At 33.1% G+C, this 19,251-nt stretch overlaps 1 protein-coding gene across 1 annotated transcript in view; it reads left to right on the top strand.

Moving 5' to 3' along the window:
• Positions 1 to 2,545: 2,545 nt before the first annotated feature.
• Positions 2,546 to 19,251, top strand: part of LOC118198446 (sodium-dependent dopamine transporter-like) — a 459,018-nt gene continuing 442,312 nt past the window's right edge. Inside the window, exon 1 of the mRNA XM_085807121.1 lies at positions 2,546 to 2,863. The gene's annotated coding sequence lies outside the window, so the exon portion shown is untranslated. The remainder of the gene's footprint in view (positions 2,864 to 19,251) is intronic.

The raw sequence follows: 19,251 nt of genomic DNA, 5'->3' as shown, positions 1-19,251 counted from the left end.
TATATTTTAATACGTATATTAAAGTATGAATATAATAGTTTAATACCTGTATTTAAGTAAAGTACCTATATTAAACTGAATATATATGAAACTGAATGCATATTTTAATGAATTAAAATGCAATTTTTGATGAACTTTATTTAAATATTTATGATTCAGGATTTAGATTCTGTGTAAGTAAATAATTCTTTGCCTCATTTCTTTTTTTCATTAATCTTTTTTAACTTTTCAAAGCAAATTGTATGTTTTTTTTCATTTTATGTCTTTGCGTCTTACCATTTACTCTATTGTTGAATGGTAAAAAGTGTTTGAGTACTTTAGCACAAGGATATGAAATTTTCTTACTGAAAGTGTGTTTCTTGAACTTTGTTTTACTTCTGAACTGCAATATTAAAAATTTTTCGTGAAGGTTATATTTAAAAACAAATAATGTATATTATGCTCATTTAAAATGATAAATCTGTTTTGATATGCTAGCTCTAAAGGAAATGCAACATTTTAAAGTCAGGTAAATCTATAAAATAAAACTATAAACCAAGTAAATAAATATAATATATATATATATATTTACACTATAGGTTTCTAGTTAACTTTAAGTTACTTTGGAGCTAGAACTTACTAGAACTGTGAAGCGACTATTTGCTAAGTACTCATGTGTCAGATACAACACAAGAAGAGGGTAAAAAGACCGTTTTATTCACTTAAGAATAGTTTCACAGACGGCATTTCTCGTGCGTATAGTATCACGCCAACTCTTTGGCGGCAACTCAAATTGGAATGTAACATTAAAACCAGTCCTAAGTTGAATAATCAGCCAAAGTTGCATAGAGATATAACGCGTAGCTGGCTCTTGGCTAATACCACCGACAGAGATTAACTGGCAATTGATATGCACGGCCGTAAAATAGCAAGCTTCAACTAGTAGCGAAACAACGTGGCCAAAAGGCAAAATACGCTCTGACTGAAGTAACTAAGACCTCAGCTTAAATAGTAGCTTCCTATCCTACTTTGCATAAAGAGCGAAATCTTATTCTGGCAAGAAAGTGTGGGTTGAAAATGAGAGTTTAAAGAAAAGGTTGCTTCCAAAATAACATTAACTGTTAAGAAAATAAAACAAAACCCGAAAACCCTCACTCTGGGAATCTATAATCCCTTCAAGATTACAGATTAAAACCGGAATCTTGTAGAAATGCATATATTACGTAATCTGTCATATGTTTAGAATTCCATTAATAATTTATTAAAATTAGTTAACTTCGAAACTTAACAGAAATGTATCAAATTCCCATTAAGCAAGCAAAATAGGGTAATCTATAATAGTACAAATAAATAGTTTGGGGAAATGTTAGTGATTATGACTCTCAATATACTACTTATTTTAAAATAAGGAACAGTAGTTTAGATATTTGAAAGAGACGTAGATTTTACACAAATAAGTTCTGGAAAATTTGCTTTCTAGTTTCGTTCTATGATTAATTAAAGGAGCTAATTTCAGAAGACACATCGAACTTTAGATTCGTTTATAATTATTATGAAAATAACACGAGAAATATACAAGCAGATCAAGCTTTTCCCTCCTTGTTCTTGAAGTTCTAACTTCCTAGACACGCCCTCCTTTCTACATGTCTTCTTGGTGTAATTGGAAGCATACTCGATGCGTATTCAGGAGGTCCGGAGATCGAATCCCGGCGAGGGCATTGTTCATTTTTCACGTCTCCTATTTTAAAAAAACCAAATGATTCTACGACATTACTAGATGTTCCCTCTTTCATTTCTCTAGCAGGTGTATATGGTTAAAGCCGTAGAAAGCTGGTAGATGTATGCTAGAGTGATTCGGCTCCCAGCTACGAAATGGTTTGCCTGAACGAGCTTCTCCGCAGTTTTCTACATGAAAACCACAGGACAAGCAAAAAATTCTTCCAAAATCCTGGTAACCTCTCAGGTATTGTAAGCTAGATATCTCTGATGCAAATTTTTTTTCTTTCGACATCTTTTCAATGTTCCTGATATTTATAACCGATATTTATTAGTCAATCAATGGTAAAATTTGAAAGAAATTTTTATTAACAATTATCTAAACACGATGGTGATACACTCCTTTCTTCCCTGTAGCTTATATTGCAAAAGCATTTGTTAGAATTACAACCTGAAATTATATTCAGAAGCTTAATTTTATTAAGGAATTTCTGAGACCAATATTTAAAAATGCAAAGTGCGAAACAAAAGTCTTAACCGCTTTAGACAGTTTTTTTTTTTTTTTTTTACAGTTTAAATGAAAATAAATAAGCGACCAGAACAAATTATCAAGGAAACACCTGTGAAGTTTAAGAGGAATATAAAAAGAAAGTTTAGGAACAGAACCCAACTCGAAGAATAAAAAAAAAAAAAAAAAAAAAAAAAAAAAAAAAAGTGTATTAAAAGGTAAGAAATAAATTCTGTATTTCTTCTTTTATTATGGTACTGAGGGAAACCACAATTTTCTTAGAAGAGGGAAAATAATTTAAACAAACCCGACAAAAAAAAAAAAAAAAAAAATAACCTGACAAATAAGTAAAAAGAAATCCCGCTCGCTTCTGATTGGACGAGGCAGACCCACGTGACCGCCAGGATCGTCCACAGGGTACCGGTGTTACAAACTTGCTAGAAGAGTGAAGCCGAGAGAGCTTTATAGTAAACTTGGTCGCTCATCGGGTCGAAGCGTTCGGGACTTAACAGAGCGCGAATTTTATTTTTTCCACTTCTCTCTGCTGGAAAGTTCTCCCTTACGTTTTCCGTACAGTTCGGCACAAAATACTTTCCCCCCCCCCCGACGCTTCTGCAATCATTTTTTGCATCTATGGAACTACTGATATAGAGTTCCGAGGTAAGTGAAGAATTATTTTTAGTTTTAGCATTGGGATGTTTGGAATTTGCAAGTTTTAACAATGCATGCTTCGGAAAAAAGAGTTTTGGAAGTTTAGTAAATTACTATTGAAGGAATGTAACATTATTAATCATCCTTTCAATAAAAATATTTTCAAAAAATGTTAATTCTTACCTAATATGCATTTCATTCCTAATAATAATTTCATTATCGTTTCACTCATTATAAAAATATAAACCTTTTAAATATCTTTCCTTAAAGTATCAGAATTTCAAATCCCACAAGTTTTAGAAATAATACAATGCCATATTCCTGTAAAATCTTCATACTTGTTGTTTTTTAACAAATGATGTAATTTAAATGTTACTGCGAATGTAATGGTAATCAGTAAAATATTACGTTTCTTTGATCACAGGCAGTTTAATTGCTGGAAAGAAAACCCTTCTTGTAGAGAATACGGTTCATTGCAATATTAAAATTTGTTAGTAATTAGATATTAACTTGCACTTTTAAAAATGCGCGCAAATTGGGAAACTTTTCGCATTATCATTTTAATTGCGTGCTTTAATAAATGAAGAGTAATGAAATAAGAACTTGGCTTTATTTGGCACTTACGAATAAATTTCAAATTGCATTTTCGGGTATATATAGTACAACTTTTCTCTTGTTTAAAAAGGAGAACTATTACTAAAAAAATAATAATAATAATAATAATAATAATAATAATAATAATAAAAAAATAATAAATTCGGAATTCAAATAATTATCTCATAACCGATTGAGATAAAATAATGAATTTCAGCGTATGCAAATTTTCGGTTACAATACAAGAATAGGAAAAAAATTCGTAAATTTCGCAATTTAATTTTCTTATAAAGCCTTTACTATTATAACATTTATTATTTTACTGTTATTTCCATTAGTTCTTTCTTAGTATGGACTCTCTTCTTTTTTTACATTTCTTATTGAGTATAGTTTTTTTTAATTAGATATCAAATTTCGTTCTTAATTCAGTTAGCCGATACTGCTGTTTCATTTTTTTTTATTATTTGACTTCCATACAATATATCGAATGCGATATGAAGAGATTGCTGCATATTTTACGCATTTTATCTCACGATATTTTGCCTCCTAAAACTGAAAAAGAAATGAATGATATAAAATTAAAATCAAACGTGATTAGTTTTTCTGTAAGAAGATTTGACGTGGTTAAACTGTAAATTAATAGTGGTATGCTATTAAATCTTCCAAATTTAAAAATGCATAACTTCTAACGTACGAAATATAAAAGGAATATTGTAAGATTTTATCGTATTGGTTAAAATAATGTCAAAATATCTCATTTATCTCTGTTTAGTTGTATAAGTGTATCTAGTCAGTTTGACTTATTAATATCGTAGTTCAGTGAGAGCGATTCATTACAACAGAGGTATAGAAAAACAGTTTAAAAACTTTAAGTCAGAATAAATGTGCTTAAGGGTATGTTATATATTTTTGTCCGTGATATAATTTGCTCACATGTTAGTTTTAAAGAGTGCAACGGCATAAAAACTGTTTTCTGGAAAAAGTATCCTCGGGAGAACAACTCTAATAAATTACCTTCATAATGAAGTAATCGATAACATTAATTTTCTTGAAATTTTGTGTTAAAAATTTATGTAACCTTTGCATTCGAAAACTAATTTGTTAAATTATCATTTAGTTAGTCCTGGATTAGTAAGATAATAAAAAAGGAAAGCATGAGGTATTCAGTTTTACCATGGTAATGCACTTTTCTCGAATAATAATTTTTTTAAATGTTAAAATACGATATTACTATATTTATAGTAATGAATTTCTGATTTATTACGTTGAGAAACAAAATAAATTTTAAGCACTTAAAGTTTACACGTATAGCGAATAAAGATATGACAGAATATTAATACTGCAGAAACGCATTTTAATATCTTAAAAGAAAACATAAAGAAAATAATTAATTTTTATAAGGAAATTCATTTTTCGAATAAATTAATTTACTAACTGTAATTTATGCTTTTGCTTGATAATTACATTTTATGTGACAGGTCTCACACTGAGAGAATATTTAAAAATTATTAAATTACTTGCTAGGTTGATTTTTAATGCTCAGGAATGTCAAAACTATGCAAGAATTTTATAACAGCGGGAACAATTTTAGAAAATAAAATTAGTTTTATGATTGTTTGCTGTTATGGATGGATTTAAAAGCAGCATATTTCCAAAGTGCAACAAAAAGACGTCAGCACGTACATTTCCTAAAGGCATTTACGTATAAATTGTTGTTTGTAAAAGAAAATACTGCTCCATAGTGTAATTATTGAATGCTAAATGTGTTTAGAAAAAGACTTTAATTCTTGTCTTCTAAAAATTCCTTTGTGCAGACGAATAATTTTATAGCATGTTTCGTCTTTGCATTGACAAGCAATGAAATCATTACGTTAGATAAAGCTGTGTGTCAAAAATGTTTTTCGCATATTAATAACTTTAAGCGTATGTGGTAGTATATGCAGTACGAATAAAATGATTAATGAGTTACATATATGTCTCTATATATTTATTGCTGAAAGCTATCTCTCTTAAATTAAATGCATTGCTGAATTTGTTTTTCTGTGCACAATATTGTGTTTTGCATAAATATAAAGCATTTCTAACGCTTTAGAGTAATCAACAATGTATTTAATGAATAATGTTCAAGAAAAACTCATGGAAAGTTTGAAAAAAATGAAATATTTCTCTAAATCCCACAAAATTCGCGAAACGTATTATTACAGATGTTTAATATGTTCCCACGCACTGAATACAAACATTATTAGAGATGCTTACAATTATGCAGTTAATAGAGTTAACATACAAATAAAAAGAGTGAATAAATTTTCCGGTTTTCGATATTAGATAGGAGCTCTCATGCAAAATTATGCTCTGTATTTATCACTAATCTTATAAAGACATATCTGGGAATAAAAAAATAGAAAAATTATTCTATCTTTCTCAGACGTATTTTATTTACTATGCACATATGTATATAATTTTACTCGGCTGCTTTGCGGGCGCTGTTATATTGAAACTCATGTAGGTTTTTGACAGTTTTAACGACAAAAGAATTCTTTTTTTCAGTTATTCAGTAGTATTTCAATAAACATTTTCGTTCAGTTATATGAGTAAATCCCAAGCAATATTTGAAACGTTTAGCTTCATAACAGTATTATAAGCCATTTATTTTGTAAACTCTCTTTCTCCATAAAGGGATATGGAACAGAAACCTTCACAAGATTTGAATTCTTCGGTTCACTGCATATTAAATTCCTTGGAAGTAATCGAGAATGTATTTTATGAATTTTTAAATCAGATATTACTTGTAGACTTTAAACCTTTACAGCATTAACTTTCAGTTGTTGTTATTAAAAGAAAAACTGCTTATGAAAACCGCATTCCCGAAGGTATATTTTTCGAAACTGACATAAAAAAATTGAAGGTAATTGATCCAATGCCTCACGAATAGAGAAGAAAATCAAGAGCGTGGTTCCGGCAGATGAATAGTTAGAGCAACCGAATATCATCAATAAGCGACATGTTCTTGGTTAAATTTCCAGTGATATCAGATAATCACAAATCATCTTACATCTTTAGTCAAACGGTCATGTTAAAGGTAATAATGCAAATAGCTTTATTTTAAGTAACAGATTTGAATAATTTAACTTTGCGGTCATCGTTCTTAATGTAATATTAAGGAACAAGTTTCCAAATTTAATTGCACACATTTTAAATTTACGACCTTCTAATAAATTTTACAAAGCTGATTCTGTTGAATAAATTTGCACGAGGTATACCGTATTCATATATAATATAATAAATCAGCATATTATTGTGAAGGAACGGTGACAACTATTTTACATTTACATTCATTATAACTAATCAAATGAAAGGCGCAGATAGTAGAAACCAAGTAACGGTTAAGAAATGTATTAAAGTAATTATTAAAGTAACTTCACTTTCACTCATACAAGTAATACTTCTATTTTAGTGGAACAATTTTAAAAAAAAATTAATTCAAGTAACAGTTTAGTTTAGTTTTATATCATATGGAATTTTAAAGAGATTTTTATTGTTGATTTTAAATAGAAATGAAGTAGTAAGATTTCAATTAAATTTATAGGATAACCATAAGTTATTCTAATTGTACATTACACTGTAGTGCAAAAATTAAGGACGAAGTCGAAAAATTAGCATATCAGCTGAACGAAGAGGCAGAGCGGACAGAAAAACCAATCAAGAGATTAAGTAAGGTGATGTACGGTAGCACATGCGCAGATATGAAGGTAGACGTACGTAATGGGGGAGTGTCTGAGTAGTATAAAGCATGTTGTCGGTGTAAGATCAGTATTTCTGGCAAAGAGATTGCACGCCGTATAGCAGTTAAAATCACACCGAGTTGCTGCCTCAGTGAGAAATGGCGAATAATCAATCTGTTAGATGACATCTTGATGCTTTTACCCGAGGTCGAATCATTGGGAAGTTGGAGGAAGGCCGCAGTGTGACAAGTGTGGCTGCAGACTTCGGAATTGCTCACAGCTTCGTTTCACGACTTTGGAGACAATTTCAAACTACAGGAACAGCTATCCGGGGGTTTAGTAGTGGTCGTCTACGAGGAATCACACCCGCAAATGACCGGTATATTGCCTTACAGGCCAGAAGAAACAGGCGGCAGACAGCGGGAGAAATCGCTAGACACACGACACTGGCGACTGGACGACCGATATCGCGTTTTACCGTGGCCAGAAGACTGCACGGTGGTGGTCTGTTTGCACGACGCCCTGTACGGTGTGTACCTCTAACGCCTGCCCATCGGAGAAGGCGTTCTCTGTGGTGCCGGGAACACCGGAATTGGAGAGACAATGAATGGGGACGAGTACTATTTACAGATGAGAGCAGATTCAGTCTGAGTAGCGATTCTCATCGCATACTCATCTGGAGAGAGCGGGGAAACCGCTATCATCCCTCGAACATCATTGAAAGGGACAGGTATGGAGGTGGCGGTGTTTTCGTTTGGAGAGGCATCATGCTTGGTAGTCGTACAGACCTTCACATCTTCGACGCAGGTTCAGTCAACGAGACCCGTTATTGTAACGAGATTCTTCTTCCATATGTGCGTCTTTTTAGAGGCGCTATGGGTCCGCAGTTCCTTTTCATGGACGACAATGCACCATGTCATCGCACAGTAGCTGCCGAACATCTCTTAGAGAGTGAGGATATTGAACTTATGGATTGGCCGGCACGATCTCCGGATCTCAATCCCATCGAGCATGTATGGTATTTTCTAGGCAGACGCTTGTCAGCTTGTACCTTACCACCAGTAACGATTCCGGAGCTTCGATTGGCGCTGCAAGACGAATGGGCAGCAATACCTCAACAACTCATTGACACCCTCATTCTCAGCATGGGCAGACGCTGTGAAACCTGCCTAGCGGTAAGGGGAGATCATATCCCCTATTAAAGACCGGATGTTTCTTGCTGGACACCCATCACAGGGATGTTTCGGCCTTCAGTCGCATTGCGCTCCATGCTACGTTTTCAATAAAGCTTCTTTTTATCCCTCTGATTTCTCTTTTAGTAAGTGTTGCTTACATTACTCATGTCCTTACGTATTGGGGATCTTACGGTATTAAATATGTTGATTTGGAAAGCTTTTGTACAAAGTTATATTGAAAAAACCGTCTCGTCCTTAATTTTTGCACACCAGTGTATATGAGCATCCTTACGCTACTTCAAATGAGCAGTTTTCATGGTGCAGGAGATTCATATCGATCAATAGAATTCCTTTTTAACTTTTTGGCAACAGACTAAAAATTTCACTTTCTATTTTTAATTGACTACGGCATAAGGTAGCCTTTCCTCCTGTACTAATTTTCCAGTTAATAATGCGTTTATCCTGCACGAAACTGATGCTGGTGCAAAATGCAATCACATATAATAACATTCACTTACCGAATTCCTCCGCTCTTGAACAGTGAAATAGCAAATGTTAGCTTTAGATTGTAAGTTAATTCAATATTTCATTTTGCTGAACATTTATTGGTCTCATTCTGAGATTTTTCTATGAATGAAAATAAGCTCATGATAAGGTTATTATTTTTCAAGGCAACTAATAACTAACTGCCTTTTCAGTAGCTTCAAATAAAGGCATAAACCTGCAGGTAGTCTTCAAATGTTTTCTTAATTTTCCATTAGAAAAAGCGTGCCAAAGACTAATAATATAAATGTGCGATCTGAAGGTTTTTTTAAGGGGGAGGGAATTCTTCTAAAACGTATTGCAGCCTTATTGTATATTGAGGACTTTACAGCCGTACCTTTTATCGAACACTTAGGCCTAATGTTTACTTTATTTGCTCCAGATTAAATTTTACAGCAATCAAATACTATGTGCAATTAATATGAAACCTTCCAGTTTTATGAGGAATTAAAATATGTGTTTTCACATCTATTACAAAACGTTTTGCATGTAACTTAGAAAAATAAAGCAGATTTTAAACATATAAGATACATACTTTTTATCTAAAGAGGTAAAAGTGCAAAACTTTCAGTAAAAAATCTTTCTACCCTCTTCATAATTTTAGAAAACATTTCAAAATTTTTACATGACCGGAACAATAAATTCCATAATTTAATACTAAACTCTGTATCTTAAAGACTGGAAAAATCTAAGAAAGAAATGTATCTTAAATTTTAGAAAAAATTTTTTCATTAAAAAAAAATTTCAGAAAATAACGCGGTAATGATGTTTCGCCAGCTGATGCCCGTACGATGAAATGATAATTAGTGAGAAAATGTTAAGCAAAGAAAATAAAGCTGAGAAATAAATTCTCTCTCTATTGGTTAATTGTACTGTAAACACAATAGATCAATTATGAATACACTTACTAAATTTTTGATCAAAAGGAGATTTAATTTTTATTTTAGTGGTTTCAAAATTATTAAATCATAACGCAAGGTGTTTCATTGCAAGGTTTAAACAAATTCTCTTAAATTGCTTTGCTAAATTAATCAAATGGCTTTGCTAAATTAATCAAATTTCATGTTTTGACAGCGGATAATGTGAATATGAGACAATTTTTCTTAGGAAAGGAGAGAAAGGCCATCCTTTTTTTTTTTTAGAAAAGGCTTTTCCTGTACGAAGTCATTCCTTCTAAGGCAAACAGCCCTTGAGCATTTTGATTTAATTAATAAACAATATGACCGAGCATAAGCCGCGTAGTCAAAGATCATCTACTCAGTTGATGCACAGCATGTAGCCAACGTCAAAATAAAAACTTGCTTGTCTAATTAACCTTGAATAAACGAATATAATAATATTAATACATTTATGTGGAAAACGTGAAACAACCATTTTCTATTATTTGGCAAAAGAATATTTAAGACATTCAGTATAAAAGACTAATTATTTATTTAACCAAATTTTACACTTTTAACTTGGTTTGGCGTATTCAATTACGGCAAAGCACGCAAAAGCTATCTGCCTAAAAGGAGGGATGCCTTCGGGGAGAAATTTCTAAGAGAAATTGGCTGGTATACAGGTTTCACATGGGGAAAACCACGAAAGCGCCCATGCTGCCAACACGTTCTCCGGGATTCGAACTTAGAAACGAACTACCACATTTCACCGGCTTAACCGCTCGGCCGCTTTTGAGCCACTTTTAACTTGGCAGTGTCATATTTCAAAGATTTCAAAAATTGTTTCTAATTGCTCAGTTTATTAGATAGAGTGCCTCTGCAAGTCTTTGGTTTTAATTATTTCATCCTGATGCATAAACTGCAATTCAATGTACTTTTTTTAAATAAAACTGTTAACATTAATTGATAAACATATGCCTGTGATGTTATGCAGTGGCATTATTTTAGAAAATTTTATACTCCTGTTCAATCTTTGAGTAAATGAGTATGTTTGTTTAGCTGTTCAGAATAAATATAAAATTTGGAAGCTATAAAGAGTATTACGATTATAAAATTAACTTTAATTAAGTCCTTAGATGCTTAGATAGGATACAATAAGCTTGTGGAAATCATAATTAAAAAGTTCTGTTGTTATATCTAAACTGATTAATAATACTGTAGGCAAGTTTTATTGAGTATATTTATTTAATTTTGTTGTCTGCTTAATATTTTCTTAACCTTCCCTTACTTTTAGTTACAAAAAATATTTCACCTCTAGTAAATTAGACAACGTATTAAAAATAATTACTGAAATCGTTTTGAGTACTCAGTGAATCTGTATGTTTAATATTAGTCATAAATATTTGCTTTTAAATCTGAACATTGCCTTATATGCTTTTATCTGTTACTCAAACTATTAAAAGTACTATTCGCCATTTTTACATACTCAACGCAAAAGTGACCCAGTTAATTTAAATTTTCTACGAACGTCATATGCTTGCGACAGACATAAGGAGTTTTAATAATACTTAGCTGCGTATTTTACTTTATTAAATTATGAAGAAAACTGAAAGCAATACGTTGCGCTCTAAGCCTTTCGACGGTTTTTGCTCTTAAGTTAATATACGTGCTTGGTTTCTTTTGCCGAGAAATTAAAATTTTCGAGGAGGAAAGTTTTCATTGTATGTTAGAGATTAGTATATAAATAAAATAATTATCTTACTAGATATCTAAATAGGAAACAGATTAATAAAGCAAAATATTATTATTGCTTATTTGGTATGTAACTTGAAATTTGAAGTCCTTATTGTTACTGTATTATTCCATGACGACGTAGAGTATCTTCTAGTTTACAACTGCTTAATGCAAGCAAGAGTATCATTTATGAATCCAAAAGTACATGGAATAAATGTATTTTTACAGAAGGATAAAATAGCTCTTTTCATTAAAAAAATCACTTTACATATTACTTTAATTATTCAATTTTTAGGTATAACATTAAAAATTCTCTAGGTTATTACATTTAAAGTACGGTGGGCGTAATAATAATATACATGCAAATGTATATACCAGAGTATATAAAAAATTTACAAACAATTCCCTGATTTTTTTATTCTTTTCATTAGATGCTATAACCATTTTTTAAAAAAATTAATTATTATTCTGAATTATAAAAATTAATTTATAGTTCATCCTGTAAACAGTCGGGCTTTATTCTAATTAGCTTGTAATGAAACCAAGTAGAAGAAAATCTAGATTACCACTAAAAGCATTAAATCTAAATATTAGAATTTAGATTTATGATATAGTAAAAGTCAGAAACCAAAATATTTATTACAACCTGAGACTGGAAAATTATGCGCCCGTCTAGCAAACTGCGAAGGTTTCGGAATTTTTCAGGAGTATCATTGTCAATGGTTATCTGACGCTTTTCCGGCGTAATCGCCCTCATTAAGTCCTTCACCTTATGAGGAGCAATTTTTAAACGAGGTGAAACTGTTGACCGAGTAAAATTTAAAAAAAAAACGAAAAAATTCCCAAACTTTTACCAGAAGTGAACCAGAGATTTTTCTTCTTTTGAATAAAAGTAACTCTTCTTATTATAAATACATAACTGACTACCCAATGCAATGTAGAACAAATAAGGATATATTCCACTGTTGTAAGGTATGAGAACACTAGCATATAATATCATACTTAACAAAAAAACTAGTGACAGAAAATTAAAAATGTCTTGAGGCGCCTTCTCTTTCCATCTTCATTTCGATACAAAAGCTAAAAAGCCATAAAAACTTCTTGTAAGAAATAAAGTTTAAAAATATAAAAATGTATCTCATATAATGCAATTTAATTTATTTTAGATATAAGTATCTATATAAATAATTGTTGAATAGTTTGCAATATTTTTCAAATTTGCAATAAAGTAGATTAACACAGAATTTGAAATCTTGTGATGTAGATAGATTTCCTCAACTTTTTCGCATTTCGCATCAATAGAGGCCCGAATATGTTCCTTTCAAACATCTAAAACGCCCGTGTATATAAATTTTTGTTTGAATAGAGATTTTCTGGCAAGTAGAATGCTACAGCTTTAATAATAATCTACTTAAGTGAAGGGATTATTTCTCTCTTGGGGATCTTTGTGCGGTTTCATCCACTGTGTGCAGTTTTCCCTTAGGACAGGATTGCAAGAGCAAGCATCACTAACTAAACTTTGACGCTAAATAAAGGAGAGGGGAAGTCGCTTCAAAAGAATGATTGGCATATCATTTAACAACTCCCGAAATCAATGAGCCATGCACCAACGTAATGGAGAAACATACCATGTAGAAAATAGATGTAAGTATTCGGCCGCCCCGTCGAATGGTTGAATGCATGGGCGATACTGCCGACTTCGCTGTGAAAGAGTTAAACAAGTCGAGAAGGTATTCATATAGAAATATTTTCCCCCTTTTAGTGCAAAAGTCTATTAACATTTCTTGTCTTTTTAATTCTTTGAAGGGCTATTTTGTCGAAATGTAAATCCAATTTTAAAACGTTTTCATATTCCAGATTTCATGTAATTATTTCAAAATGTATTCGCTCATATTGGAAAAAAAGTTTGAGTCTAGGCGCTAATTCCAAGGGGATATTTACACTCTGTGTTTAAAAAAAATTTTTTCCCCCGCAACCTATTGGCCAGTAATAAATGGCGAATGCATTTCAAAGGCAGATCAGATGCGTCCGTATTCACGAAGTACTTTTAACATAAGCTAAAACAAACTTACGTAATACAGTAATAATGACGTTAGTAATATTGTATACATAGTAATAATCAAGCAATTACATTGCATAGTTTGTCATACAGGTAAATTTTAATCATACATGATTAGCTGCAACATTTCATTAAACGATTTATACTTACGAAACAATGCTAATTGACGTAGCTTTTAATTTAGTAGAAGTGGTTTTAGTCATTCAACACTATTAGCCTAGTAAGATGTCCATCCCGCCCTCTAATAACTAACCGCGATGCCATTTATAAGCGTCAGATACTAGATTAAGTTCTCAAAAATTCGTCAATCGCTTTTCTGCATGCGGTAGTTTTTTTTCATTTAACTTCAGTTGAAGAATATAATGTTGAATCGCTGGGAGCACTTATGCTAAAATCAAATCTATATCAATCTCCCCCTCCCCTCGGTATATTCTGAAGGACTACATTTTTGTACAATCTTTCATTGAATTTGTTAAGTTTTATATTTGGGTATATATTCTAATCGCAACTTTACTTTACTATACGAAATTTTAAAGGAATAGAAAAGAACTAAAGTTATATGGAGTAATTAATTATGCCTCAAGTGTAGAAATACGAAAATGCGCATTAAATGACAAAAGTAAACATGTGAAAGTACAGGTCAGAAACATTACGCACAATAAATATAATAAGTCATCTTACTTCTTAGCATAGCGGGAAATATATGATACACAATTTCTGTCCATCAGATCAAAGGGAGAACTAAGGTAAACTGAATATTTTAAAAAACCCTGAATTGTTTCTTTTTAAATCTCTCTGCTTCACTTTTTAATGTTCATTGTATCAAGTTATTTCATCACCGACAGATACGATTTCTTTTTTCGCTTTCAGAGAAAAGATTCAGTTAACTTTTTATTTCAGTCGCATAACAGACCGAAGACTAAGAGGGAAACTGCCAAAACTAAAAATACATTTCGTCGGTCATTTTATAACTTGTAGACAATTCGAGCAAATGGAAAAACGCCATTTCTTGACCAGACTGACATGTTATGGAAATAGTCGGTAAGGATTCACATCTCGCTTTCGTAGCTGCTTTTATTATTTTTATTATTATTATTGTAATGATTTGTTAAGTGGATTCAATAAGAAGTTTATAAAATAAGAAGCATTTCTGCTTTCAGAATTTTTACGTCAGGAAAATGTAGCAATTTTCTTTCTTGAAAGTTCTTTCAACTGAGCATTTCCCACCTTAAAAGAAAATAAACTAAACAACTTACTCGAAGCTATTCATAAATTGGGTCCGTGGCACTTACGTCTTTCGTTAATAGCATTGTCTGTTTAAAAGTTAAGCTTATTTTAATAAAGATTTTTAATTATTAATTTTTTTCAGTAGTGACGATAGTGTTAACTATAATTATTGTTTATAATTTAGCAATCATCAGTATTGTCTTTGCACCAACAACAAGATCAAATAATAGTAGTTAAAATAAATCTCATAGATGAAATATATAGGTTTAACGTAAATTTTATTCAAAGCTGATGTGTATGTATTAAGAGTGCGAGTGCGCACCCTTAAGTTGGACGATGCTGTAATCAGATTACAGCTCAATTGCCTACACAAGGTGAAAGAAAATGTGTAATAACAATAATTACGGTTTTATAAAATTAGTAAACCGTAGTTTCAAAATTGAATTATTTGCATAATATGTAGAAGCCAAACAACTTTTCATGTTCATAGTGTACCTCATAATAGGAAAGAATGGCATACCAAGGAAAGATTGGTAAAAGAAAAACAACATTGATTGATGTAGATTTTATTTTAGCCGAAGCGCTTTGAGCGACTCAACTGTAAATCGTTTTTAGACAACAACCATTTTTTAATGCTTGTTTTGCAACTAAAACACATTGTTTTTAATTTCGAATGCTGAAACGCTTTTAGCGAATCAATGCTATCGATTTCCTCAGCTACAACTTAGTTACAGCTCATCCTTAGTGGCTTACTCTCTGTAAGTACGGGTGTGACGATGCCGAGTTAGCCTAGTCCTCCAGGGAATCATCGTCTTGGTAAGACGGGTGTCGCGATCCTGGATCCCCAGTGATCTTTTCTTTTCCCCCTCCTCTTTGTCTACTACTTTCAACTTTGCCATCTCGCTTGTAGGTTTCCTCTTCAAATGCTGGGGCTCATCATGAAATGCTATTACAGCCCTTGTATTTAGCTTCGAGTGGTGAGAAAATTGTCCCGTGTTTGCCATTTGTGGAGATCCGGCACTTAGTTGTCCTCATTAGTGTATATCGACTGGCTTCCCGACCTTCTTATCGGCGACTTGGTGATAAGCTTTCGGGAAATCTGAACTGTGGGGCTTCAGTTAACTATAGGTCCGGCTAGCCCGATTACAGGAATCTCTGTTCCTGTGTTGAGCTTCGTCGTGAGCAGGGTGGTCGATTCCGAATTTTGGACTGTCTGACTATCTTTAACAAACAAAGTTAAAACAATCAATCAGTATCGATTAATCTAAAGTGAACCTTGTTTTATCGTTGTTACCAACTCTACTGAGCATATATCACCATTTCTTATTCAAAAATGTATACAATCATATCCAGGAGAACACCCCCCCCCAAAGAAAACATAAAATTGCTTCTGGTGACCTTTTAGTTGAAGCTATTTTTTCTAGCCAATCTTTAGTTCTACTTGGTTTAACCAAATTTGAGAATGTGGTAGTTCCTGTCTCAGCGCATAAAACGCTGAATTACTGCCGGGGAATGTTTTCAAAGATCTACCTTTATTCTGTTTTGGAAGAGAAATATTTGTCTGAGCTCTCACATTAAAATGGGAGTGCTACCAAGTGAATAAGGATGCGTAAAGGTCATCCTGACCTTTAACACGTCTAATTTGCTAAAGAATATAAAGGCCGGTTACTTATTGTGCTCTCTAAGACTCTACATTCCAAACTCATTTCGATGCTACCAGTGCCAGCATTTTGGCCATTCGAAATTATCTGTCGTGGAAGCCCTACATGTGCTCGATGCTCTTTTGTGGGCCATGACAGTGAAACATTCATTACTGCCACTGTGTGCAAGCTGCAATGTAGCCATAAGGTATTTTCTAGATTTTGCCTTAAATGGAAATCTGAGAAACATGCTCAGGTCATCAAGGTAACGCAAAAAAGTATTTTATTCAGGAGCTAGAAGAACAATATCAAGTACTCAGCCGCAACAAAATATACCATATGCCAAAGCTGTTAAAAGCACTAAATCAATAGCAACCCAAACAGACAATAGTAAGCAGGAAAAAGTAGCTCTTGCAGAAATACAAAAAATTAAGTTCATTTACAAAAGCACAAGAGATAAATCAAAAGAAACAAAAAATAAGAAAACAGCACAAAATACGAAAAAATCTGATTGAAATACCATCCAAGCAGAGCATCAACTCTTCTTAAAACCTGATAGCCATAAATCCTAAGATGGATGGAGAGGAAAAAGAAGAAAAAGCAGTACGGATGAAGTAAGCAGTCATAATGGCTACCATTATCTCTTGGAATTGTCGTGGTTTCAATAAAACTCTTGTTCATATAAAAGATCTAATTAGCGCACATCATCCTGTTTGCTTTGCAGCTCAAGAAACCTTACCGAAACCTAAAACACAGCTGAAGCTTCGGAGATATTTTCTTGTCAGAAAAGATAAGACATTTAGGGAATGTGTCAGAGGAGTATAGGTCTTCTCACCTCGCTCGACTATTCTTTAAGCATTTTCCCTTTTTCACCCTACTTCCAAGCTGTTGCTGTACAAGCTGATATGAGTGTGTTCTACCTCTCTGTCTCAAAATGATCACATTGAGCAGTAGGATTTAAATAATTTAATTAAAGATCTGCCTGTTGCGTTCATACTTATGGGTGATTGCAACGTCACAATCCTCTTTGGGGAAGTAAAGATAAAAACTCGCGTAATAGGCAATTTGAGCAAATGATCAGTGACTATTCGCTTTTTCTCTCTTATAGCGGTGGGCAAATTTACTTCCACAGCTTGCGAGGACTTTTCACAGCACTGACTTCGCTATCTGCACACCATCTCTGCTTCCATTTTCCAAATTTAATGTTGGAAAGGATCTGCATGACAGGGATCATTTTCCTATTTTTATTACTTTTTCAGATAAAGGGGATTTTTTTATCTAGAATTTTATCCAAAGCTCACTGAAGAAATGGTGAGTGTGTAGAGACATTAGGTATTTTGGAAGCAAGAAAGATGAAAAATTTGCACCGCCTTCACCGGGAATCGAACCACGGACCTCTGGAATACGCTCCCAGCATGTAGACCACCACACCACAAAGGCATGCCAAGAATGCGGGAGAAATACCCTATAAGCGAAGTGCCTATAGATAATGCAGTGAGAGCCGTTACGGAGGTTATTATTCAGGCAGCTAACTTCTTTATTCCTCTATCATCAACAACATTACAAAGATATTCCAAAGCACAGTGGAACTGACAGTTCCGAGAGGTTCAAAGACTGCAACGGAAAGCTTGGGAAAAGTTTCTCTGGTACCGTACATTGTCCAATCTAATAGCCTTTAAAAGAGTCAAAGCAAATGCATGAAGAGTTCGATCACAGAACTAAAGGGACTCTTGGATTTCCTAGACTCTTCCTATCGTGTTCAACTCTCTCAACTAGGAGTCTTATAATGCTGATTTCATCCTGAGTGAGCGAAAATTAGCGTTCTTGAAGACACATAGATCTAACCCAGGTCCTGATGCAGTTAGTTATGATATTACAAGTTATTTTTCCTATAAGTCGTTGAATGTCCTTTTTACTCTGTTCAACAGAATGTGGAAAGAGAACATTTTCTCCGTTACATGGCAGAATGTTATCATTATCTCTATCGCTAGGCCAGGTCAGCATCCAAGAAATCCCTCGAACTAGCACTTACTAAGTGCATTTGCAAACTGTTTGAAAGAATGGTAAATTGCCGCCTTTTCCACTACCTGGAGAGAAACAGTATAATCTCCACCTATTAGAATTGTTTCCGTAAGGGCAAGTCAACCGTAGATAACATGCTTCAATTAGAAACATCTATCCATCAAGCCTTCGTAAAAAGAAACCACTTGGTTTCAATATTATCTGATATGGATAAGGCATATCACAGGACCTGGAGATTTTGTGGAATTCTATGGGCTCTTTATGATTACGGCTTGCGCGGTAAGCATGCCAGTTTTTATCTAGAATTTTTGGAATGCTAGGATTTTCTAAGTTTGGTTCTGTGTCAAGCGAGATTTGGTTCTGTGTTGTCCAGTGTCTTTTATCAGGAAGAGGGTGAGCCTCAGGAGAGTGTCTTATGCGTAACGTTATTCAGTCTAAAAATAATATCTGTTTTAAAAGAACGTCTTTCTTCTGTTTCTGGTACAGTGTATACTGATGACCCCCAAATAAGTTTTCAAGGAATGGACGTGCTTGAGATATATAAAGCGACAACTGCAGTTTGAAATTAATAGATCCTGAACTGCTCGAATCAGCATGGATTCAGATTTTAGAGGCAGAAGCTTACATTACCGTTTGCGTACATTTTTTCAGAAAACGAAACCGCTATCTTGAGCCTGAACCGCATATTCATGGGTCATTGATTCTTATTAATTCTGAAGTGAAATTCCTAGTAGTAGTATTCTACCGAAAACTGACCTTTCTTCCACACGTACTGTACTAAAGGAAGAAATGCTTTAAAACAT

This window comes from Stegodyphus dumicola, chromosome X1 (assembly GCF_044657685.1).
Source record: "Stegodyphus dumicola isolate Sdum_Otavi_A_Nest chromosome X1, ASM4465768v1".
In the NCBI taxonomy this organism is placed as follows: Eukaryota; Metazoa; Arthropoda; class Arachnida; order Araneae; family Eresidae; genus Stegodyphus; species Stegodyphus dumicola.
Note: the sequence above shows the minus strand (reverse complement) of the source record. Positions and strands in the feature narration are given on the sequence as shown.